Source organism: Pituophis catenifer, unplaced genomic scaffold, assembly GCF_029215685.1.
Source record: "Pituophis catenifer annectens isolate HBS135680 unplaced genomic scaffold, rPitCat1.0.hap2 SCAF_6, whole genome shotgun sequence".
In the NCBI taxonomy this organism is placed as follows: Eukaryota; Metazoa; Chordata; class Lepidosauria; order Squamata; family Colubridae; genus Pituophis; species Pituophis catenifer.
This window is the reverse complement of record NW_027256886.1, coordinates 70,666,513-70,693,439: the sequence shown is the minus strand read 5'-3', so window position 1 is coordinate 70,693,439 and position 26,927 is coordinate 70,666,513.

Here is a 26,927-nt window from a genome sequence, read left to right as displayed (position 1 = left end):
ACGACTGTTGCAGCATTCCCATGGTCACATGATCAAAATTCAGACGCTTGGCAACGCAGATTTATGATGGCTGCCATGTCTCGGGGTCACCTTTTGTGACCTTCTGACAAGCAAAATCAATGGGGAAGCCAGATTCACTTAACAACCATATTACTAATTTAACAAGTAGTGATTCAGTTAACATCTCTGGCAAGAAAGGTCATAAAATGGAGCAAAACTCACGTAACAAATGTTTCACTTAGCAACATAAATTTTGGACTCAATTGTGGCTGTAGGTCGAGGACTACCTGTAATGTGTATAGAGAATAATCGAATTTCCAAGATAGCAATGAGATGGATCCCCCCCGATGCCAAATAACTGAGAGGACGCCCTCAAATACATGGCAAAGAACTTCACAGATGACTTAAAGTAGGGGTGAAATCTATTTACCTTCCCTACCGGTTCGGAAGTGCATGCGCCACGCGTGTCATGTGCGTGCTTGGACCCTTTGCATATGCGCAAACCCTTCTGCACATGTGCAGAGGATAAAAAACAGGTTACTTCCTGGTTAAAACCAGGAGGTAATGACATCCTGGCGGGTGGGCGGAGCCTCGCGCTTCCGCCACTACCGGTTCTCCGAACCACCTGCCGCTGCCGCTATCAATTCGCCCAAACTGGTGCGAACTTGTAGCATTTCACCCCTGAGTTAAAGACTTTAAACATCACGTAAGAAGATGCTGACATATTCGCCCCAAACCAAAAATATTGGAGATCCCTTGTTCCTTCATACAGTATGCTACATCAGTGTTTCTCAACCTTGGCAACTTGAAGATGTGTGGACTTCAGCTCCCAGAATTCCCCAGCCAGCTATGTCTATAGATAGCTATATTCCCAGAATTCCCCAGTTCACACATCTTCAAGTGTTCAAGGTTGAGAAACACTTTGCTACATAGCATGGGAGAATCTAATGATAGTGCTAAAAATCCCATCAACCACAGCCACCACTGCCCATAATGAAGAATTTTGGTGCTTGCAGTATAAAATATTTGCAAGTTTACAGTTGGGGTTATCTTTCATTATATTTACTTTCTAGTCTATCAAATATAATACTGCACCAATTTTCATAGATAATCTACACTTCATGAGATACAAGTCTACAGTCATTAAAACTTTTAAGGGACAAGAAATCTACTGCTATACAAATTGTGACTGGAGCCTTCGGAGCAATCTAAAGGTCTCTCTTGATATTTGAACATTTTAAATTTATATTCCTTAAATACCCTATTATTATTAAAATTTTTGCTTGGAACTGCCTGTATCCTCAGATGCTACCTTAATATTCTTAGCTCCTTAGTTAGAACTTGATTTATTAAATTTTCATCAGTCTTTGACTGTCAATTACAGGTAACAGTAAGGGAGGGACCTTAGGGGTCATCTAGTCTAACCCCCTGCTTGCACAGGAGACCTGTACTAGGGATTTGAACCGCCGAACTGCCAACCTTTCTGATCGACAAGCTCAGTGTCTTAGCCACTGAGCCACCTAGTCAGTCAATTATAATAATTATGGTTGAAGAAGATCACTACAAATATCTGGGCATCCTCTAAGCTTACAAACAGTTAAGAAGGTTAGAAATGAATACATCATAAGAATGAAGATCTTAACATCCAAATTCAGTGGAGGAAATACCAACAAGACAATGGGGCAATTCCAGTCATTAGATGAATAAGGTGGAATGGGAGACTGGACTCAAGCAGAACCAAAAACCCTGGATAGGAAAACCAGAAAAATAATAACAAAAAATCATACCCTTCATCTATATAGTAATGGTAACAGATTCTACTAACCAAGGAAAATAGGTGGTTGTAGAATGTTGTAAGTACATCAGACAGTTGAAAAACCAAAAAAGAGCATGGGAAGGACAGTAGAGAAGATCAAGTGAAGCTAGTGGATCTTGAAGGCTCCTTGGATATTGGATATTGGAGAGATCAAACTGTAGAGACCAAACTCTACAAGAAAGACCAACTGAAAAATAGGAAAAGAGACATGCCAAGACAAAGTAGTATATGACCAGTAGGCAAACACACGCACACACACAACCTAACAGGCAAAGCAGATAACAAGAAGATGGACAATAGCCAAGAGTAGAAGTTAAAGAAAGAGACAGAGGGCTAATTCTGACAGCACAGGACCAAGCCTTAAGAACAAATGCATACAGAGGCAGGATTAAGAAGGCAGCAACAGAAACAAACGCAGCCTCCACAAAGAAGCTGAAGAAATTGTGGACCACCTAGGCAGGTGCTGCGAGAAGATCACAACAGACTGACTGCAAACAATGGCAGCACAAAGTAGCAACAACGGTAGTAAAGTAGCAATCTGCAAGCTATACGAACTCACCTGCAAGCAAGAACTGGCAAGGCCACAAAATAGAAATTGAAAGTAAATACAGGTGTTCCTCAACTTACAGTTTATTTAGTGACCATTTGAAATTACAACAGCCCTGAAAAAAGTGACTTATGACCATTTTTCACACTTACGACCATTGCAGCATCTCCATGATCACGGGATCAAAATTCAGATGCTTGGCAACTGACTCATACCTATGACGGTTGTACCGTCCTTGGGTTCATGCGAAGACTTTTATAACCTTCTGGCAAGCAAAGTCAATGGGGGAAGCCAAATTCACTTAACAACCTTTTTACTAACTTAAGAAGTACAGTGATCCACTTAACAACTGTGACCAGAAAGGTTGTAAAATGGGACAAAACTCACTTAGGAAATGTTTCACTTAACAACAGAAAACTTGGGCGCAATTGTGGTCGTAAATCGAGGACTATCTGTAGTTAAAGGGCTCTGGGACTTTAGAATCCAGATAGACAAGTTGTTTGCTACATAACACCCCAGATTTAACCATTTGTTGTGACCCCGACTCCCGAGCCTGTCCTAACAGAGGAAGAGGACTCAGAAGGTGATGGGGAGGAACTAATAAGGCCTCCCTTTCCAGGACCCTCCTCTCTGGCAATGCCTCAGGTTCCATCCAAAGGCCAAGAGGAACAGCCTGGGATATGCCAGGAGGAAAGCATATCGGAACAACAACAGATAGGGAGCGAGGATGATGAATCCTGGCTTGATCCCAGGCAGCGTCGGAGGGAGAAGCGTGCGCAGCAACGAAAGAGGCGTGGGAGGGCCAGAGATTGAGCTGAGTCACTGAGCCACACCCCACAAGGAATAAAAGTGGGTGTGATTGCTCGTCAGGCTTTGTGACAGTCAAAGTTAAAAACCTGAGAGTCACATCGCGTTACCTGAAATCTGGCTTGTGCATATTTGGATTGGACCTTGGCTAACTCTTGCTTCGTGGATTACTTTTTGCTACTGAACCAGACTGAGGATAAACTCTCTCTTGCTTACTGTGAGTGAAAACTGACTTGGCAGGCATTTCGCAGTTTACTGCCAAAACTCTTATCTGCAAGGATTTCTAGTCTGATTGCTTAATAAAATCGTGCCTGGTTGTGTGTTTGCCTGTGTGGGGAAGGGGGACAGAACACCATTGTTGATAAGAAAGACAAATATATTTGAAAAGACACTACAGGTAGTCCTTGACTTTTGACCACAATTGAGTTGAAAGTTTCTGTTGCTAAGTGAGACACCTGTTCAGTGAATTTTGCCCCACCTTACAATCATTCTTGCCACATTTGTTAAGTGACAACACTGCAGTTATTAAACTAGTTATCGTAGCTGTTAAGTGAATCTGGCTTCCCCGTTGACTTTGCTTGTTAGAAGGTTGCAAAAGGGGATTACGTGGCCCCAGGAGACGGCAACTGTCATAAATATGAGTCAGTTGCCAAGTGTCTGAGTTTTGATCACATGACCATAGGGATGCCGCAATAGTGTAATTGTGAAAAATGATCATAAATCACTTTGTTTCAGCACTGTTGTAACTTCAAATGGTCACTAAATGAAGTGTTGTAAGACGAGGACTGCCTGTACCTGAAAACAGTAAAATAGAAGAGAAAGAACTGGTGAAAATCAAGAGACAAAGACCTGCAAATGGAAGTAGAATGATTGTGGTAAAAGAAAGCAAAGGCAGTATCAATAGCAGTGGTGGGTTGCCCCTGGTTTGGACCGGTTCTATAGAACCGGTAGTAAAACCGGCAGCAAGCTCCACCCACTGACCGTGACGTCATCAGAAGCGATCTGCACATGCATGAGCAAGGCACATGCACAAGCGAAGCGAGTGCACTAGCCAGTGGTGGGTTGTCCCCGGTTCGCACCGGTTCTATAGAACCGGTAGTAAAACTGGCAGGAGGCTCCGCCCACCAACCCCAACGTCACCAAAACACTTCTGCACATGCGCAGAAGAGCGCGCGTGTGGCCCCGCTGTGAACCAGTAGTAAAGGTAAGTAGAATCCACCCCTGATCAATAGGAATAGGCACCTTAGGTGTAATCTTAAAACAACTTGGACACCGTTGGCACTGCCAAAATCACTATCAATTGCAAAAGGCAGCTTTACTTGGAACAGCTAACATCCTACCACAATACCTTTAACACCATCAAAGAACAATCTCTTTCTATCCAAGGTCCTTGGAAAGAACTTGATAGGTGGATTAAAAGGTGCCAAATCCAATCTAAACATTTCAATGACTGTGCAAATAATAATGTTAATGGTCTGCAAATTACTAATGATAACAAATAAATCATTAAGTATAATGCGGTGGACTAACTAGAGAATAATTGGTCATTGGTTGACAGGAACCTAAAGGATATTCACAGAGAATAAGATAATCATAAAAAAAAAATTGCCCTTTCCTTCAGGGCTGAAGATATAGGGAAGATACCAATGCTTGAGGTAATATTTTCTATCTAAGGAGCTGAAGCAAACAGTGATGGAAACAGATGCGGTTCCATTTGTCAAACTGACAAATTGAAAACGTAATTCATCAGTATCCTTCCAGGAGTTTTTTTTTTTACCTCAGATTAAAGGTAGCTGGGAGACAGTTTAGTGTAGTGGACTTCTAATCACAATATGTGATATAGTTTTGAAGCTGTACTCCATACTAGATAACTGGAAAACACATAAAAAAAAAAAAACCTTCAGATTTTCAAAGCTACGCTTAGGTACCAATTAATTTAACATGTGTCCCAGTTCAACAGGAGATTGCGTTGATAAGGAAGAAATTGTCAGAAGGTCAATGTATGGAAAGATTGAATTATTCTGAAAAGAAATGCATTTCATTCTGTTTTTGTGAATGCCATGTGACAAATAAGTTAGAGTTAGGGTGACTAGAACCAGAGTACTCATGATTACCTGGTTATAGACATATCATTTTCTTTCCCCCAGAACTTCACAATCTGTGGAACCCTTTTGGGAAAAGTGTATTTTCTAAAACCAGCTAATAACGCCACTTTTTTTTGGAGTAGTACCATAGAATTATATAACAACGGAAAGATAATTTAATCAAGAATGTAATGCAATAACATTTATGAAGGGTTTGCTATTAGAATAGCAGTGACAGTATAAAGAAGAAAAGTGAAACACGTAGAAAAAAATGAGGTATACAAAAATTATCACCATGGAAAAAATGAGATATACAAAAAGTATCACCATGTCAGTTAATAGTTGGGTAACATTTAGCATGAATTACGGCCTTACAATGTCTTCCCATGGAGTGAACCAAATCTTTTAGTTCTGCAGCTGTTATAATGTGAAACCAAGATAGAAGGATTGCTTCTATTAACTGGGTTTTATTGCTGGGTCACTTCTGACTAACAAGTTTCCTTAGTCGGCTCCATAGATTTTCAATTGGGTTAAGATCTGGGCTATTCCCATGCCATTCCAGCAGTGGAATATGGTTATCTTGAAACTCCAAAAAAAAAAAAAAAAGTGGTGTTATTAGCCATCAAACCTCAAAAATACACTTTTCCCAAAAGGTTTCCGCAATTTTAGCCACTACTGTACCTTTATGAAATATAGAGTGTGATCCTGGTTAATAATTTCAACATAAATCAAGATGGCTAGGTGTAATTAATAAGTTATAATGCTTCCTGGATCACTTTTTGAATTATTAATATTACACTGGTATTATGCCTGCTGTCAACAAATGAGTTTCTCAGGTTTTTTTAAAATCCAAATTTATTGAAAGGGGAAAGATATTAAGTTATGGAAATCTCAATAACAAGGATTGTTTTCACACTCGCAAGCCATTTCAGAGTGCTAAAGCAGGGACCATTTCAGCCACTGAACCAGAGTCTCTCTATGAATTGATGGAGCCCATTTCTTCAGCTGATGAAAAAACAATAATCCAGATATCTAGCATCGGAAGCTTTCTCAGGCTCTGAACACACATTTGCACTTACTCATCAGAGAATGGATAGGATCTCAGAGGCAGAGACTGTTGTTACCTATAGTGCTTATATTTTGAAAAAGGAAGACATGAAATTGAGCTATCTACAAATCTGTGCCGGGATACAAAACATTATGACTAACATACCCATTACGGATAAGTCTTACTGTGTTTGATGTGACTTTTTCAGAAGAATTTATGCATACAATTGGCATTTCAGTCATACTGAGCATAACTAAGAGAAACAATTCATCCATAAATTCATCATCAGTATGCACCTGGTACGGAGGTCCTGTTTCCCACAATTTTGTGTTTGGCTGCCACACCGCCGACAAAGACAAAAGATTGAATCTATAAGAAGAGATTGGACAGCCATTTGTCAGCCAGTCCGTAATGGTATAAAGCAGTGATGGCGAACCTTTTCGGCACCAAGCGCTGAAAAGGTTGTGTGGAAACCGTGCGTGCGCAATCATTGGGCCGCACTCTGGAATAGCCAAACTTCCGGGTTTTGGCACGCATGCACACTTAACCATCAGCTGGCCAGCACGTATGTGCACACTGGTTTTCGGCACTGCTGTGCGAATGAAGGCAGATGATCGTCGCATGTGTATGCATGCCAAAAACCTGGAAGACAAACAGGCAAGGCCGCGCATGCCAGGCGACATGGCTTCGTGTGTCACTTTGGGCACACATGCCATAGGTTTGCCATCACGGGTATGTTGGACTAGAAGACCTCCAAGGTCCTTTCCAACTCTGTTATTCTCTAATAATTGGTCTTTGGTTGACAGATTACCATAAATTGGCTACAAGAATCCCGATGACCACTAGATGGCAAAATAACAGATATCCTGCATCTCTTTGGACTCTTTTATATGCTGCTCAGAGTCACTTTGGCCATAAAACAATCAATAAATAAAAATAAATAAATATAATCTGTTGGTTGTCTGGATTTTTTTTTTTTTTTTTGCTTGCAACCAAGGTATGGTAGCCCTGTTTTAATTCTACCCAGAAGGAACATCCCTCTCCTCAAACCCATAAGCTGTAAATCAACAGAGTCATTTTTTAGCCAAGGAGGAACCGCAAACCAATTAGAAATTATATTGCTGGGCAACCCACATCTAATTTAAGTTTCTGCATTTTGGATGCTTTATTTTTACCATTTGAAGAAAAACTGCAGCTTCTCATAGGGTATAATCATGTTTATTTAAGGGCGACATACCTCTGTGTGTGTCGGAAGGGGTGAACAGTTAGCTGGCAAATTGCTTTCAGCGAATTCACATACATGAAATCTGGAGAGAGGTCAGTGAAGGTAATTCGGTAGAATCTCCTCTAGATAAGAGGCAGACGTTGAATCTGATTAGATGGGGAAAAAAGGGGGAAGTCAAGATCTCCTGATTTCACTACAAAATAGGTTCTCAACTTGCAGACGTGCCTTTAGGCCAAAGGATAATGTATCATCACTCCGCCTTGCCGCTTTTTCTTTGGGGAGGGACGGACACAATATTCTTTCCTTCCCCAGGGAAATTCCCTAGAAACCTTAGAAGCAGTTCAAGACATTCTGCTGCAGGGGTAAAAGTTCAGCCTTTCTCCTGGCCTGCACTTCCTGCTCCAATTGATAATCTCGCTGACAGTTGGGTCTCATTTCACCAATGGCAGACAATCCTTCATCCTATCTGAAGGCCTCAAGATGGCTGTGAGGAACAACACAACAGGCTACACAGCTTCCCCAGCATTGTCTTCACCACTTACGTTTGCTTCTCTTGCCTGAGAAATTTAGCCTACTGATAGGATTGCAGTCACGTGACGTCCTTCTAATAAACTGCTTTCCATATTTTTACTCTTGGGGACAACGCCTTGGCCAGACTTTGTGACTCCCCTCCCCTCGCCCAAAGTAAATCTGAATGGACAGGGAAAACTAAGTTGCGGGGGCACTTAGTAGCATACAACCGATAGGTATGCTTGAAACTGTTGATATTATGAATTGCCTAATAACATTTTGCCAAATGGATAAACAGCTAGGCATCTTTTGATTCGTTTTTCTCGCCATGTACATGTATACATCTGAACTAGACTGAGTAGTTTCTCTGTGTCATATATGTGGGTCAGTGGTGGGATTCAAGCAATTTGCACCGGTTCGGGCGAACCGGTTGTTAAATTACCCACCCACTCCCGCTATCAAAGTGAATCCTGGGCGCTGCATTGCGCTGCAATGGAGAAACAGGCAACAGAGCGGCTGGCGTGAGGGAAGCAGCAGACCACTTTTCCTCTTTCTTCTCCCTGCTCCTCCTCTTTCCCTTGTGATTGCCGCTCCATTGCCCATTTCTCCATTGCAGCGCACTGCCCAGGATCCACTTTGATAGTGTGTGTGTGTGTGTGTTAATTTAACAACCGATTTGCCCAGGGTAGGTTGACTCACCCAGATTTTCACCCTCTTTTTGGAGGGAAAGAGGTGCGTCTTATACTCCAAAAAATACAATATTTGAATCCCACCACTGATGTGGGTATATGCATATTTATTTATTCGTTCATTCATTCATGTTTCTATAGTGTATATTGGGGGTGGTGACTCTTTGAGAGCTGTATGCAACAAAATTTCATTTTAATGTATGCCAGTTAGTGTACATTCAAAGTGACAATAAAGTTATTCTAAGTCTAAGTCTCATTCATCAGAGATCAAATAATGGTGATGCAACAAGTTGGAGGCCTCTAGACATGTTAGGACTACAATTCCCATTCATGCTAGCTTGGAGCACTGGAGCTGTATCCTAAGTCCCGAGGCTACATCTGCAGTCCTAAGATGGTTCTACATTTCATTTGCATTCTGTGTCCTGTGTCCTGTGATCACATGACTGTGATTTATGACATTTTTGGCAAAAACAGACATTTACGTCTGGTTTTCGGCAAAAAATGCCCCATAGCAAACAATGGGTTTGCTTAACCTTGGTGTCTGCTTAATGACTGTTACACAAAGGTTGTAAATTTAGGTGGATCACAGTTTTACGATCATCCTGACTCACAACCATAAATGGCAAGGCTCCATTTGGGTTGTAAGTTAAGGACTACCTGTAATAGAGATCACAATTTGATAAGGTTCAGAAAGAACTTATAAACACAGTGATATGTCCACACACTGCCATGTTCACAAAATATACCATGCTCCTCCGAATATATTTTGGTTTTACATGATGACCTGTTGCATATAGTATGGTCATTTTAAAAACACCAGCTGAGTTCCTTAAAATAGATTCACCATCATCAATACTGGGAATATTCATTGAAGATAATGAAAAAATGTAATCTAAATAGTGGGTGATAGCAGCAAGAATAGTGATTCTTAAAAATGCAAGAATGAAACATTAATCCTATTATATAAATGGTTTGAGAAGTTTTGAGTACAGCAACAGTGTACTCAAAACAGTGAACAGAAATCAACTTGCTCTTCTTTCAGCACAATTTAAGCCATGTTGCTTTCCTTTTGCATGACCTGGCAAGATTTCATTTAAAAAAAAATGAACTATTTGAATTTTGAAAGATGCCAGTTATTTATAAAATAGTTATTTATTTATATATATAAAAAACTATGACTAGACCATGTTCCAGCCTGTCACTATTATGATAACAAAGCTGGGATGTCCTCAGAGTGTGGCAAAAAACAACAACAACAAGAGGACACCCCAATGGTGGGATCAAAGCTCTGCCCATTGTTATGCGTGTTGCATGTATGTACACAATACATACCTAATGCACGTAAAAGCAGAATTCTTTTGCATCACTGGGGCCACTATATTGACTTTTTTTTTGACCTGCCTTGTGGTCACCCCAGAATAAGATTTCAAATTTCAAACAAAGCCATATATCTACACCTGGCATGGGGGTGGGTGAGTTAACCTGTTTTTAATCACTTTTTTAAATAGCCAGGTATCTCCCAAATCCCCATTTTAGCCTGGTTTAGCATGCTGTATGTTACTCCATCCAGGGCACGACAAGATGCCCTGGTGATATAGGGAGAGGCAGAGAAAGAGTGTGAGCGAAGAGGTGAAAACAATTTAAAGATAGTCCCAAAGGAAGGTGTTTTGTTTTTGTTTTTTTCAAAAGGCAACCGGACTTTTGTTTTTCCTTGAAGACGTTTCTGAAGAAGTTTCTTGGATGTAAAGTGAAACGTCTTTAAGGAAAAAACAAAAAACACTTTTTTGGGGGGGAACCGTGACCTTGATGACTGAGAAACTCTATAGACATTTAAAAGGTAGATTGCTGTGGGAGAGGGGAGGGGAAGGAGAGAGGAGGGGAAGGAAAGAGGATGAAGAGAATGAAGAGAAAAGAATAAATAAATAAACCTGATGCATAAAAAAGGCAGCAATGAGGGTGCGTTGGGCCGGATATGCTATGAGACAGAGATGCCGAAACAGAGATGCAGAGTACACTAGGGACTAGGAACTTGGATGGCTGAGAATCTCCATAGACATTTAAAAGGTAGATTGCTGTGGGTGGGGGAAGGGAAGGAGAGAGGATGAAGAGGAAATAAATAAATAAATAAACCTGATGCATAAAAAAGGCAGCAATGAGGGTGCGTTGGGCCGGGTATGCTATGAGACAGAGATGCCGAAACAGAGATGAAGAGTACACTAGGGACTAGGAACTTGGATGGCTGAGAATTTTCACACGCATTAGGGACTAGGAACTTGGTTTGTTGAATGGGTTAAAAGGAAAAGCATGTTTCCGATGAGGAAAGTTGAAGACATTTCCAACGGATGGGGGGAGGGATGATGGGGGGGAGGGAAGCGACCTCCCGCGAGGCTCAAGACCACGCCCCCTTCTCCCTCCCGAGGAGCTGCCCCTTCAACCCGTCGCCCTTTGGGGCTCGGCGCGGGGCGGCCTATCGTTGATCTCCAGACGCTGCCAACTCCTTTGACTCATCCTCTCTTCCTTGCAACCCAACCCAACCCGTCAGACCTGAACTTTTCATTTCCTCTGGAATCCCTCGGCGTTTTCTGCACAGCCTCGGGTCTCTCGTCCACTCCTGACAGACAACCAAATTAGGTTTATTATGGCAAAGGCTGCCGATGCGGCTAATGCCTCTGTCTCTCCGAACCAGACGGCGGCGTCTCCGGCTGTAATGCTTCAATTCCGTTCCTTAACTCTAATTGCCAGCCAACCTGCTCCTTTCCTTCCCTGCTCCTCCAGCCTGCCCTTCAAAACAGATATCCGCTTCTTGTTTATAAGCAGTGAGCGGATAGATGCCGGTTGCTGCGGAGAAAATTCCCTCCCTGTAGTAGTGTCTCTAGAGATCACTTTGCAAGGTTTTTTGATCGTCTTAGCTTTCACTTTTGAACAAATCAAGTTCCTAGTCCCCAATGTCTATGAGAAATTCTCAGTCATCCCAAGTTCCTCCCTGTAGTGCACAGCAGTTCTTTTCTCTAGAGATCACTTTGCAAGGTTTTTTGATCGTATTTGCTTTCACTTTTTTTTTTATTGAAAAAGTTTTACAAATATCAATTTTCCCCCCATTTCCCCCCCCATCCCTCCCTAACCCCCCCAAGCCCTCCCCTCTCCCCGTGACTTCCCCAAGGTGAAATCCATCCACATTATATTATATCATACTTTACCACCTCTCTATTCTCCCCCCTGTGCACTATACATTTCTACATAACAATAAGCTATTTTGCCCCCTATAAACTATACATTTCTACACAACATTTAGCTAAAAGCTATCTGGTACTTCCTAGTTTGGTATTTATTCTGCACATAATCTATCCATTTCTTCCATTCCCATACATAAGTCTCTTGAGTCCAGTCTTTTAAGTATGCTGATATCTTCGCCATTTCTGCAAAACTGGCCATCTTCAAAGTCCATTCTTGAATTGTAGGCATAGCATCCCTTTTCCAATATTGACCAATCAGTAACCTAGCTGCTGTCACCATATACAATATCAACTTTGTTTCACCCACTGAAAAACCCTTAACTATACCCAATAAAAACAATTGAGGAGAAAATTGAATTTTTTTCTTCAACACATTTTGTATAACCCACCAAATTTTTATCCAAAAAGCCTTTGCTTTCTTGCATGTCCATCATATATGATAATATGTAGCATCTAAACAATCACATCTCCAACATTTCGGTTGAACATTAGGATACATGCATGATAATTTCTTAGGATCTAAATGCCACGTATTTGCTTTCACTTTTGAACAAACCAAGTTCCTAGTCCCCAATGTCTATGAGAAATGCTCAGTCATCCAAGTTCCTCCCTGTAGTGCACGGGAGTTCTTTTCTCTAGATATCACTTTGCAGGGTTTTTTTTTTATCGTCTTAGCTTTCACTTTGGAACAAACCAAGTTCCTAGTCCCTAACGTCTGTGAGAATTCTCAGTCACCCAAGTTCTTCGTGTTCCCCTGGTAGCTAAAACTTGGGAAGAATTCTACCATACAGTCTATGTTTATATGGAAAGAGATTCATATTGTATAAAGGTTTGAATACATACATGTAAGTATACATATTTTATGGGTTAAGATTAGGATTGAAAACTCTGTCTAAAAAGTGGTATAACCAAGGGCTATTTTAGCACCTATTGACTTTTGTAGACTTGAAGTTCAGATTGTAGCCCATTTTAGCTCTTTGACTTTGAGCTATGTCCATTTTGTTATCTTTCCTTTGTCAAAATTATCTACTATATAAAAATATTTGGAGAGGTTATCTATTCATCTTACGGAAGGCAGAGGAACACAAGTGCAGCATTCGTATTATGCATCACTGGTTGTAAGACATTTTAATGAAATGTCATTAAACTCTTAATTTAAAAGAAGTACAAAAATAATGCAAACATTGTAAGTGCAGACTACAGTATATCACAGTACTAAATAATTAAAACATGTTTCTATAAATAAAAACGATAAAAATTTAAAACTTCTATTTCATTCTCATATATTTTCACCGTCTATCTTATATTGTAAACCACCTGTGACTCTAAACTCTTCTGGTGGGGGGCAATCAGAATTTCATCTATATTAATTACAGAAATTCAATTTAACAGCTTGCCTTTCCTGCTATAGATAGTCCTCAGCTTACAGCCATAAATGAACCCAGAATTATGGTCATTAGTTGTGACAGTTGTTAAACAGGTTGCCACATGACTGATCTTTACTCCTTTTTTGTGACTGTCCTTAAGCAAATGCTAGGGTCTTAAAATAAATGCCATGGTCCAGGTCCACAATGGGCATTTTTTCACCAGAAACTGGAAGTAAACACCCATTTCTGACAAAAATGTTATAAATCAAACATCATCTGCTGCAAACAGCTATACATGCAGGCCAGTTGACTAGTGCCCAAAATGTGATTATGTCATTGTAGGGGCAACTGAACTTCAAATCAGGATCAAGGGTCAAATAAGTCAAGAACCTATATACCTGTATTTCAAACCATGACTATAGCAGTTACTCTAAAACAGGCATGTCTTAAATACCCTCCCTTAGATCGAAAAGTCCAGACCCTGCAAAGAATTGGGTCTTAATTCCATCTTTTTTTTTTCAACATTACTCTCTAGCTCATTGCAACCCAGAGCCTCCATCCTGAAATACTCACTGCAGTCTTATCCACTAAAGGTATCATTTAATATAATCATAAAAGATGGATTAAAATTTCCATAATTTGCCTATATAAATGCTTGTGTGGGCACACTTCCATCATTGCCCACAGCTTCATATTAAATCTACATTCCAAACTAATCCAGATTGAACTAACAGATAGAAAAGAAAACACAGAGGAAGAAATATGTCATTCTTATGATGTCATTGTTTGAATCTTGGTAAAGAGTCCATTTGCTCTTTTAAACTCAGAAGCATTTAAATGGTGACATGATAGCAGTATTTTAGTATTTGAGGGGCTGCCACAACAAAGAAGGGGTCAATTTATTTTCCAAAGCACCAGACAGCAGGACAAGAAACAATGAATGGAAACTTATGAAGGAGAGAAGCAACCTGGAATTAAGGACGAACTTCCTAATGGTGAGAACAATTAATAAGTGGAAATGGCTTGCCTTCAGAAGTTGTGGGTGCTTCATCACTGGAAGTTTTTAAGAAAAGACAGCCACTTGACTGAAATAGTATAGAGCAGGGGTGTCAAACTGGCAGCCTGTGGGCGGAATGTGTCATGTGTAGGCCACACCCACCCAGGCCCCGCAAAGACAAAAATCATCTCGATATGTTGCAATACGTCATGTGACATGATCAAGTTTGATATCCGTGGTATAGAGTCTCCTGCTTCAGTAGGAAGTTAGACAAGAAGACCTCCAAAGTTTCTTCCAACCTATTCTATTCTATTCTATTCTATTCTATTCTATTCTATTCTATTCTATTCTATTCTATTCTATTCTATTCTATTCTATTCCATTCCATTCCATTCCATTCCATTCCATTCCATTCATATCCTGCCTGTTTTTTTTTTAATACCCAAAGAGCACAGAAGCATTTCCATTGCTACTCTCCTACCTATTTTTTTAGGAACCATATTCTTGGGGAAAGTACTCCAGTAATTCAAACAAACAACATATATTAATCATTACGTAGAATTGTCCAGAGATGCAATGGCCTTGTTGAAAAAGTAAAAAAAAAAAAAGAAAAAAAGATAGGATGCAGTGAACAATATTGATGTCTGTCTTTTAGCAAGTATAGTTTACCGTTGGAAATCAAATCTTTGGGCTTGTGACCTGCTGTGCGCATCTCCCATCTCAAAGGGAATCAAGCTTTAGTTACAGAGCCCTGTAGCCAAATTAGAAAAGCAAAGCAAACAGCTTAAGCAGGTGGCTTACCTCTTTCTTTTTTTTTTCTGTTGTTTAATCATTATAGCTTCCTTTCTATCAAGAAATTAACTGGTTTTCCCCCTTTTATAGCATAACCTTTGAGACTTCAATCCACTTATTTCATGGGTTCAAAAAAAGGAAGTTTGAAGATGATTAAACTTGATGTTCAGGGCTCTACTCACCGTGTGCAATTTGCAATCAAGGACACACATGATGGGAAACCATTCTGAATAAATTTGCATGCCAGATCAGTTTGCGTGCCTCCAGGTCTCTCTCTCTATTAAAGATGAAGGTCCACTGACTTTAATAGATCTTATTTTTAAGCCATTTGTATGCAATACAATTAATTAGCAGCAGTGCCCTGAGATGTTAACAAGAGTTCAAAAGTATGCTTAGAGATCAGCTTCCCTTTAAAGGTTTCAAAGGATTCTTATGCCTAGAAAACTTCAACAAAATGTGAGAGTTTATATACTATTGTGTGAAAATAGATCCATCCCAAGAGGAAAAGGAAGTGGAAGAAGGCAGTAGTACTGCATTCCAAACATGGTCAGATTAGCCCATAGGATGAAGGCACCATTGATGTTCCCACCAACTAAAGCAGTCAAATATCTGAAGACCAAAAGATGGCAAAAAGTATTTATGCCTCTATAACTACTTATTAGTTGTCCAGACCCTAGAATCTGTAACTCAAGTCTTAGAGGTTCCCCAGGTTGCACTCTTCGGTGGAAAGAATAGATGGAGAGAAAGGAATAACACAGCCATGGTGGCACAGTGTTTAGAAAGTAGTATTGCAGGATAATTCTGTCGACTGCCAGCAGTTCGAGTCTTACCAGCTCAAAGTTGACTCAGCCTTCCATCCTTCCAGGATCGGTAAAATGAGGTCCTAGATCAGGGGTCAGCAACCTGCAGCTCTGGAGCCACATGTGGCTCTTTCAGCCCTCTGCTGTGGCTCCCTGTCACTCAAAATATGCATCACAACTGCCAATGTGTGACACCCACCGGCACATGATTTATTGAGCTTTTCAACCTCCAGTAGGCCAACCATGGATAAATCTAAGAAAAGAAAAGTTTCTGAAGAAAACAGAATGTTTAATTCAACTACATATGCTAGTTTTGTGGCTGCTCAAGAAATAGTCAGGCACGGGAAGAGTTTTGTGGCTCCCGGTGTCTTCTTTTCTGTGGGAAACTGGTCCAAATGGCTCTTTGAGTGCTTAAGGTTGCAGACTCCTGTCCTAGGTTGTTGGAGGTAATATGTTGACTCTGTAAACCGCTTAGAGAGGGCTGTGAAGCAGTTTATAAGTCTAAGTGCTATTGCTATCTCCAGTCTTTGTAGAAATGAAGATACAAGACAAGACATTCCTACATTTTTCTTTTTGGAGACAAAGTTACTCATTCCTAGCTTTTTATTGAAGTCCATTACACCACAATTAGGACCAGAATTTTTATTGCTAGGCCACTTGGTTGTTAAGTGAGCTACATACCCCTGATTTTTGCAATCTTTTTTGCCCCGGTTGGTAAGTGAATCACATTTCTCTCATTGACTATGCTTGTTGGAAGTCATCTGGGAAGGTCACAAATGGTGATATATGAACCCAGGATCCTGCAACCATCATAAATACATTCTGGTTGCCAAGCACCTGTATTTTAAGCATGAGACTTTGGGGATGCTATGGCAGGGGTTAAGTTGCAAGGACCAAGTTGCAAGTAACTTTTTTCAATGTAACTTTGAACAAGTAGATGTAAGCTGAGGACGACCCAAACATTTTGTGACTTCTACAGAGATATCAAAGAAACCATTATTGAAGAGATGGATTTAAGAATTCACTATGAATTCAACTTTTGGAACAGTGATTGCTATCTGTCAGAAAAAAAGCAAATCCCTGTAGATACAATTGAAAAAAAATGTGTATTTTTTCGTGTTTCCCCGAAAAGAAGACCTCCCAAAAAATATTTAAATGCATGCACAGCCGGTCACCACCATTTTCTCTGGTTAGGGTTAGGGAGACAGAGCTGGAAATCAGCAAGAGGATCCCCATCTCCCTCCACATTCCCCAAAATAATAAGACCTCCCCGAAAATAAGGCCAAGCGCTTATTTCAGGGTTCAAAAAAATATAAGACAGGATTTTATTTTTGGGGAAACACAGTACTTATAACTGAGCATTGCATAGCTAGCTTCAGAGGATATGGAATATAATGATCTCATTTTGACTTAATGCTTGCAGAAGCAAATATTCTGGTTTACAATCAGAATTCCATATTCACTATATGATACCATAGGTGGGTTTCAGCAGATTCTGACCAATTCTGGAGAATCGGTAGTGGAAATTTTGAGTAGTTCGGAGAACCGGTAAATACCACCTCTGACTGGCCCCGCCCCCATCTATTCTCTGCCTCCCGAGTCCCAGCTGATCAGGAGGAAATTTTGCAGTAACCTTCCCCTGGAGCGGGGAAAGAATGGAGATTTTACAGTATCCTTTCCCTGCCACGCCCACCAAGACATGCCACACCCACCAAACCACACCCACACAACTGGTAGTAAAAAAAATTGAAACCCATCACTGTATGATATATATATTAATCTAATCAGATATTAAATGTTACACAATCACAATTTGATAACAGTTGTAATGTTGTAGTCTCACTCTCAAAAAAGGGTGCATAGCATTCTATGCACCATCCAGCATTCTGGATCACAACATTGCACAACCGTTGCCGGACTTCCTTGAGAAAATAGTCGGGTTGCATCCGGAAACACAAATGAGTTACTCAGGAGGAAATTCATCGCAACTTTGAAGTAATTTCAAATTTTCAAAATGCTTGTGATCTTGGTAAATATTATTTTGAAACTCATTTTATTTACATTTGTTAGATAAAACCCCTTAGAGATCTTATAGTTAATGTGCTGAGTAAATACCACACTGTTATTATGGGTAGTTTTGATGTTTTACTTTTCTTTTTATCAAAGCTGCCTTTTAAGAGCTAACTTTATGGATCTAAATAATAAAAAGGTACCCCACCCATCCACCAGAGCCATGTAGAACACTTAAGCCAAATTCCTTAAAATAGGGAGAAAGACATAATAGGTGCTATAAACTGATTTTTTTTAATAAAAAACCCCTTCAACTCTCCACAAAGTATCCAAAACACAAACATTTTAGAAAAGGTAAAATAATTCATCAAAGCCGTAGGCAGAGTATACGTGAAAAAAGCCCAAATGCAACTAAATAGCTTACTTGGAACCCCAAACAATTTTTTTTTCTTAGCTTTGTCAAGAATGTGCAGCAAAAAGGAAGTTCAAATGTCGACTGAGAATCAGAATAAAATGAATAAAATAAACACCGCTCTCTTACAAATAATGTTCAAGCATCCGAACAATTGCACTGGTCACGGCAGATGAATTGAATACATTCAAACCCCACGTCCCCTGCCTAACAACCCCCAAAGAAGCAATATAGGAAACAACTCAAGACATTTTGCTTCTGGGGCCCACTGCAAGATAAAAGATAAAAGGCTGGATTTTCTGATCTTAGCTAGTTAAAGCTGCAGGGTTAGGTCTGGTGCCAAAATGGGAGGGAAAGCCACGGTAGCACACAGAAACATAAGAACACCAGTGAAGTACAAGAATCACCTGCTCGAGACACAAATTCAAGCTTTGATTATGTCTCTTTTGGATTAGAGTCATATTTTATTTTCCTGCCTGTTTTCATTTCCTGTTTAAAGTACAACTTGCATCATTGGGGACACTAAGCATGGTGTGTCCCTGGATCAGACTTTCTCTCCCTTATTTGCCTTTCAGATCCACTATGACTTGCTGTAAACCCACTGATTGGTTGAGCCTTTCATCTTGGTGATTCTTGCTATGGTTTCTTTTTAAGATTGGGAGGAACAAACAACAGGTTTCAAACAGATTTCTTATTAACAACAGAAATAGGGGGGGAGGAGAAGGAGAGGAGGAGAGGAGGAGGAGGAGGAGGAAGAAGAAGAAGAGAAGATGAGGAGGAGAAGAGGAGGAGGAGGAGAAGGGGAAGAAGGAGGAGAGGAAGAAGAGGAGGAGGAGAAGAGGAGGAGACGGAGGAGAAGGAGGAGAGGAAGAAGAACAAGAGGAGAGCAGAAAGAGGAGAAGGAGAAGAGGAGGAGGAGAGGGAGAAGGAGAAAGAAGGAGAAGGAGAGGGAGGAGGAGAGGAGGAGGAGAAGGAGCAGGAGAGGAAGGAGGAGGAGAGGAAGAAGAAGAAGAGAAGAAGGAGAAGAAGAAGAGGAGAAGGAGGAGAGGAAGAAGGAGGAGAGGAAGAAGAAGAGGAGGGGGGAGGAGGAGGAGAGGAAGAAGAAGAGGAGAGGAGGAGGAGGAGGAGGAGGAGGAGGAGGAGGAGGAGGAGGAAGAGAGGAAGGAGGAGGAGGAGAAGGAGAGGAAGGAGGAGGAAGAAGAAGAGAAGAAGGAGAAGGAGGAGAAGAGGAAGAGGAAGAAGAAGAGGAGGAGGAGGAGAAGGAGAGAGAGAAGGAGAAGGGGAAAGAAGGAGAAGGAGAGGAAGGAGGAGGAGGGGAAGGAGGAGGAGGAGAGGAGGAGGAGGAGGAGGAGGAAGAAGAAGAAGGAGGAGGAGGAGGACGAGGAGGAGGGGGAGGAGGAGGAGGAGAAGAAGAAAATTTAAAAAGCATGTGATATAATCTTATTTCAAGAAAACATGTAGGATGAAAAAGGATGTAGGTAGCTAACTAACCAGAGGGAATTTCATTCAAGAGCATTATCAAGCAGCACAATTTGTGAGAACTGCTTTTTAAATAGTCATACATATTGCATTAAGCAAAATCTCAGTGCAGCCTGTTCTAGTGTTTAAGGCACAAGGATAGAAAGTGGGAGACTATGAGTTCAAATCCCAGTTTAGCCATGAAAGTAGTCCCATGGCTAGATAGACAGAAAATAAATTTGATAAACAAAAAATAATAAATAATGAAGGAACAAATGTATGAATAAATGAATGCTGTTCCTAAGGGCTTGAATGGATTGTGTTTCACTCATTTTTTTCAGATTACCTTTCATGGATTACTTTTTAAAAATTGTTTCTCCATTTTATTTTATTTTATTGCTATCTCCACATATCTGTCTGTCTGTCCTCTACATACAATATCACTATGAAACTCTGAACGCAAGTGGCTGAATAGGAGGAAGACATACTTCCTAGTATGCTAGAGCATGAGCCCTTTAAACAAATGAAAATTCTGTCCTCAATTAAAATAGAAATAATAGATTTTCAAAGTAATAAATATATTTAAGTTATTTCAATCAATAAGACACCAGCAAACAGACCTTGACTCCACTTGAGCAACAATGTTATTTTTTCTTAAAAATTAAGACAGATAGGAGGAATACCAGTTTAAGAAAAATCCCATTGAAGAAGAGCTGTATTTTCTTTCCATGAAAAAAGCCAGCCCTGGAGTCTGCTGCATTTTGGCTATTTGAAATTATCAGATAAATTAATACTTCCCATTTGAGGCAAGATACCTGACTACTCATATAACATACACACCCCATCTACTCAAACACCTATTTTACCGTTCCAAAGAAATGGACTTTATGGACTGCATTTTTAGGAAGTAAGAACTGCCTCTCCTAGTCTGAAAACCATTGTATAAAGAAAACAATATATATAGCTCAGAACTGAATTGTGGAGCCTCTGATTCTCTCAGAGCTTGGTTGTTTGCTTGTAGACATTTTATTACCCAAATAGCTATCATCATCAGTGCTAGGGAGTCAGTGGTGGGATTCAAAATTTTTTACTACCGGTTCTGTGGGTGTGGCTTGGTGGGTGTGGTGTGGCTTGGTGGGCCTAGCAGGGGAAGGATACTGTAAAATCTCCATTCCCACCCCACTCCAGGGGAAGGATACTGCAAAATCCCCATTCCCTCCCCACTCCAGGGGAAGTTTACTGCAAAATACCAATTCCCTCCCGATCAGCTGGGACTCGGGAGGCCAAGAATAAATGGGGGTAGGGCCAGTCAGAGGTGGTATTGACCGGTTCTTCGAACTACTCAAAATTTCCACTACTGGTTCTCCAGAACTGGTCAGAACCTGCTGAATACCACCTCTGTAGGGAGTGTGGGGCGATAAATATGGAGTGTAAGAAGTTATGTCGGCTGGCGACACCCAGGGGGAGGGCCTTCTCTGTGGGAGCCCCAGCCCTGTGGAATGAACTGCCCCCAGAAGTGCGTAAGATCTCCGACCTCCGGGTATTTCACTGTGCACTCAAGACCCTGTTGTTCCGCCAGGCCGGGCTATCAACCTAATAATTTTAAATTGGGTGTTTTAAATTTCTGGGGTTTAAAATTGAGCCAAATTATTTAATAATTTTAAATTATTTTAATTGATGTTTGTCTTGTGCTTTTAATAGGCTGTACACCGCCCTGAGTCCTTCGGGAGAAGGGCGGTATAGAAATAAAATTATTCTTATTCTTATTCTTATTCTTATTCTTATTCCCACCTTTACTGGTGATGTAATAAAATGTCTCCAAGCAAACAGCCAAGCTCAGAGAGCACCAAAAACTGTCGTGTATGGCAGTCACAGCAGTGCTGACTTCTGTACTGTTCTGTTCTGTTGACTGGCAACAGAATTGCGTTCTACTGATGTGCTTGTTAGATGCGGAAGTTCAAATTTAAGGAAAGAAATGCAGTTTGAAACAGGACGCAAGAGAACTGAAGTCACGTTAGATGGAGTGCTTTAAGTCTTTACAAGCTATTATACTGGGTGTCCTCATAAAAAATTATAACTCCCTTCAAAAAGAAAGCCACAGCTGGGAGAAAGCCCACACCAATCTGCCAATATGGTTTCCATAACAAGCAGAACTTACATAGGATGACACAATGGGTGGGGGTGGGGGTGAAGAAAGAAAGAAATGGAAATGGAAAAACTCACAGGAATAACGATTGCGGTGGTTTCAAGCTTCTTCATGCAACGTTTGCTTTAACATTTGTCAACAAGTTACAGCCGTGTAAGACACATCCAAATTAAAGGGATCATTTACGCAATGCCAAAAGTGTGGGGTAATAATAATAACACAGATATTTTACTGAATTGAACAGCCCAGTGCTGTGGAGATGTTTAAAGTTATTGGCTGGGTTTATTTATAATGTTAAGTCATAGTGTTGCTTGTTTTGGTGAGGTGGTAATGTGATGCATGAACCCAGATGTTGCAGCTTAGCTGCTTAGCTGAACAAGCCAGGTTAAAATTGTCCTGGCATAAGGTCAGGCATGAATACAGACCATTCCTCTTGACAATTATATTTGTATGTAGAGGTTTGCACTGCAGTCTGCGAAGTTCAATAAGGCTTACTTCAGAGTAATCATACATAAGACCAAAAGAGGAGTATATCAGGGGTGAAATCCAGCAGGTTCTGACAGGTTCTGGAGAACCGGTAGTGGAAATTTTGAGTAGTTCGGAGAACTGGCAAATACCACCACTGGCTGGCCCCAGAGTGGGGGGGGGAAATGGGGATTTTGCAGTATCCTCCTCCCAGGAGTGGGGAGGGAATGGGGATTTTGCAGTATCCTTCCCCGCCATGCCCACCAAGCCATGCCACGCCCACCAAGCCACACCATGCCCACCAAGTCACACCCACAGAACCGGTAATAAAAAAATTTGAATTTCACCACTGGAATATACTCCTTTCAATTATTTAAATGCTACTTCCTGTGATCTATGCCATTAAAACACTTGATCAGGCTCTTTCTAGAAAAATAAGAAACAATGGATAGAAACTAACCAAGGAGAGAAGCAACTTAGAACTAAGGAGAAATGTCCTAACGGTGAGAGCAATCAATCAATGGAACAACTTGCCTTCAGAAATTGTGGATGTTCCATCACTGGAGGCTTTCAAAAAGAAAATAATTTATCTGAAATGGTATAGGGTTTCTTGCTCCAGCAGGGTGTTGGAGTAGAAGATCTCCAAGGTCCTTCCAACTCAAGAGCCATGGTAGCACAGTGATTAGAATGCAATACTGCAGGCTACTTCTGCTGACTGCTGGCTGCCAGCAGTTTGGTAGTTCGATTCTCATTGGCTTAAGGTTGACTCAGCCTTCCATCTTTCCAAGGTAAAATGAGGACCCAGATTGTTGGGGGCAATATGCTGACATTTGTAAACCACTCAATGAATGCTGTAAAGCAGTGTGAAGCGGCATATAAATCTAAGTGGTAAGTGCTATTATTATTCTATGTTCTGTACTGTGAGTTATACAGAGTATGTAGGTCAATATATATTGTCCCCTTACTAGAGAGATTGCCAAGGAGGACAGACGACTCTTATGTAGGCTTTCTCCTCCAAGACTCAAACCCGGCTACCACGCGGGCAGTGGCAAAATTCTGTGTCACTGCAATGTCCACAAGAAAAAAATTGGTTACAGAATTATAGATGTCAACTGGTGCCAATTTTTTGGAGATATCTATAACAATTATTGGAAAAATATATTTACTCACATACTAATCAGATCTCCACTCATGTAAATTAGGGAGGGACCCTAAGATCATGTATTTTCATAACAGGGATGTTATTATTCACGATTAATGTCAGTATTATTTTTAATTTATTGTATGTCTATTGCTGGTCAATGACCGTAATAAAGTATTTATTCTTATTCTATTCTATGTTCTAGCTGTTATCATATTGAACATCATATTGAAATGTTGAGCTCAATTATTAGGACTACCTGGACTTATGACCATAACCGAGCTCAAAATTTTCATTGCTAAGCTGTTGTTGAGTTTTGCTCCATTTTACAATCTTTCTTGTCATAGCTGTTAAGTGAATCACTAAAATTGTTAAGTTAGCCAGATGGTTGTTAAGAGAACGTGGCTTCCCGGTTGGTGTTGCTTGACCTCAAGAGTCTGCAACCGTCATAGATACATGCCAGTTTCCAACCATCTGAATTCTGATCATGTGACCATGGGGGTGCTGCAACAGCGGTGTGAAAAATGGTCATGTCACTTTTTTCAATGCCATTGTAACTGTTAATGGTCACTGAGCAAATGGATGTACGTTGAGACTACGTGTATTAAACCCTTATTTTCAGATATAATTCTCAAAGGAGTACATCAAGGAATAATTAATATACGCGTAGCATTTCTATCGTAGCATGGATTAAAGATGCTTTATCTTTAAGAGCCGTGGTGGAGCAGTGGTTAGAATGCAAGATTGCAGGCTAATTCTGCCGTCTATCAGCAGTTCGATTCCGACTGGCTCAAAGTTGCCTCAGCCTTCCATCCTTCCAAGGTTGATAAAAAGAGGACCCAGATTGTTTGTTGGGGGCAATATGCTGACTCTGTAAACCGCTTAAAAAGGGCTGTAAAGCACTGTAAAGCGGTATATAAGTGCTATCACTATTTATGGATATTGAGCCTTTTTCTTCCTCCCCCCCTTCCATTAACCCGATAATAAAATCTTCTGCATACAAGCTTAGGTTACCCCATGGCTATAAGAGAGCCTCAGTTACCACTCTCCTAAGGAGACCCTGATCTGAAACATTGCGAGGCAAGGAGAAAGAAGGATGTGGTTAGAAAAGGCATCATTTAATCGCCTATCTTCCCTCTTAAGGCTCCCCTTTGGAGGAGGATCTGTTCTTTTTGCAACTAGCAGGTTTCCTGTTTCCTTTCCTCTGTTGTGTCTTCCTGACATGCAAGCTACAGAGATGAATGGGGATGGGTTCTGCAACTTCCTGGGATGGACAGAGGCCTGCGAAGGGAGGAGCGATTATGAGCTTTTTTCCCCCTTGAAATGTTTAGCTCCCCTCCATTAGAAGAAGTGATAATAACTGTGTTTCCTGTGCTTTGATATTGTGCTGACAGGGTCTGCATAAAACCCTCCAGCTCAGTGAATGAGATAAAAGTAAGATTGAGGGGAGAGAAATAGGCAAATCTGCTTGTGCGCCAGTTGCCAAAGAAAACATATAAGAGCACAACGGCAAACCTTATAGCTTAAATTCTTGAAAGATTGGGGGAAAGGATTGAATCCATATATATATTTTCTGAGGTTTTCGCGGGTGTTTGTATGTAGGTCTTTGGTTATTCGGGTTTTCTCCCACGTAAAATTGGAAGTATCTTGGCGATGTTTCGACGAAGTCTCATTTGTCATCTTCAGGCTGGTGTTTTTGGCTTCGTGCCTCCAGGAGCAAATGGAGGCACGAAGCCGAAAACACCAGCCTGAAGATGACGAATGAGACTTCATCGAAACGTCGCCAAGATACTTCCAATTTTACGCGGGAGAAAACCCGAATAACCAAAGACCTACATATACATATACATATACATATACATATACATATACATATACATACATATACATACATACATACATATATATATATATATATGTCTGTGCCGCCCCAATCTGTCATGACTCCATACAAATCCTCGAGGTGACAACCTCAAGACCAGTTGTTTGTGATCTGTGAAATGTTTCAGTTGCTGTCTTTTGGCAGAAATGCGTAGACCAGGGGTGTCAAACTCGATTTCATTGAGGGACACATCAGGGTTGTGTTTGACCTCAGGGAGGCAGGGTGGGTGTGGTCAGCTCGCTGTCACTCATGTCGGGGGCACTGTGGTGGCCCGAGCGCTCTGCCAGTGAAAATGGGTTCCTGACAGAGTGGGTTCTACTTATCGTTACTGCTGGTTCGCAATGGGAGCGCGCTTGCGCATACGCAGAAGCTTCTGCGCATGTGCATATTGTCAATTATGACGTCCGGGTGGGTAGGGGGAGCCTCCCGCTCCTTTAACTACCAGTTCTAAAGAACCGGACAGAACCGGGGGCAACCCAACACTGGCTCCTGAGCTCTGTGTTTTTAGCTGCCACGCCTCCTGCAACCCTCGGCCAGTGAAAACGGAGCTCGGGAGGGCTGCTCCGTTTTCACTGGCCGAGGGTTGCAGGAGGCCGTGGCAGCTGAAAATGGAGCTCTGGTTGCCGTTTTCTTTGGCAAAAACACCACGGGCCTATCCTTTGCTTTTCCAGGGCGGCCCCACAGGCCAGATCTAAGTACCCCATGGGCCGAATCTGGGGCCTGGGCCTTGAGTTTGACACCCCTGTAGACGGATAAAACATACATAACACAGTTCATAATGATCAAAGCACAATAATGTCCTAAAGAATACACCTCACGCCTCCTCCTCAACAAACACTCGTAAATTGTCCCAACAATTCAATTTTAGAAAGTTTGACAAGCATCAGAACCTGGCTGAATTTCCAAGTCTTGTTTGATTTTTCTGAAATGGCCTATTTAGGAGGCAGGTGAATCCCAGCTGTTTTCAGGCGCACTAAATATTGCTTTGGGGTTACTTTGACTGAAGGCAAATCTATTTGTATTTTTTTTTTTTTAAAAAAAGAGCTTTTCTGTTTGAGATTTACACCTATTTATAGTACTTATATTCCTATAAAAAGATACAGCACATCAATCATATACCAGAATTGGCGAAATTATGCCAATTTATCCAGTCCTGGAGGGGGGAAAAAAAACTTTTTTGAGAGCAAAGAATTGCCTATAAAATTCTCTTCATATCCAAGCCGGTAGAAATCAGTAATCGGTCACTTGTCCCAATGAAGGCAAAATCAGTGAAATAATTTCCAAAAGTAAACGTTCTTTGCAGTCAGGCTAAAAATGCAAGAAGTTACAATGCTCAGGATTTGCATTCATGATGGTTATCAGCCAACTGGTGAAATCTACTTCATTTTTCATAGAAGCTTAGCTTGTACTAACTTTAATGCTAAGTCTTCAGGTTGCAGACCAATAGTATTTTATCTGTAGTTAAGGGGTATGTATGCATGCAAGGCTTTGTCTGCCT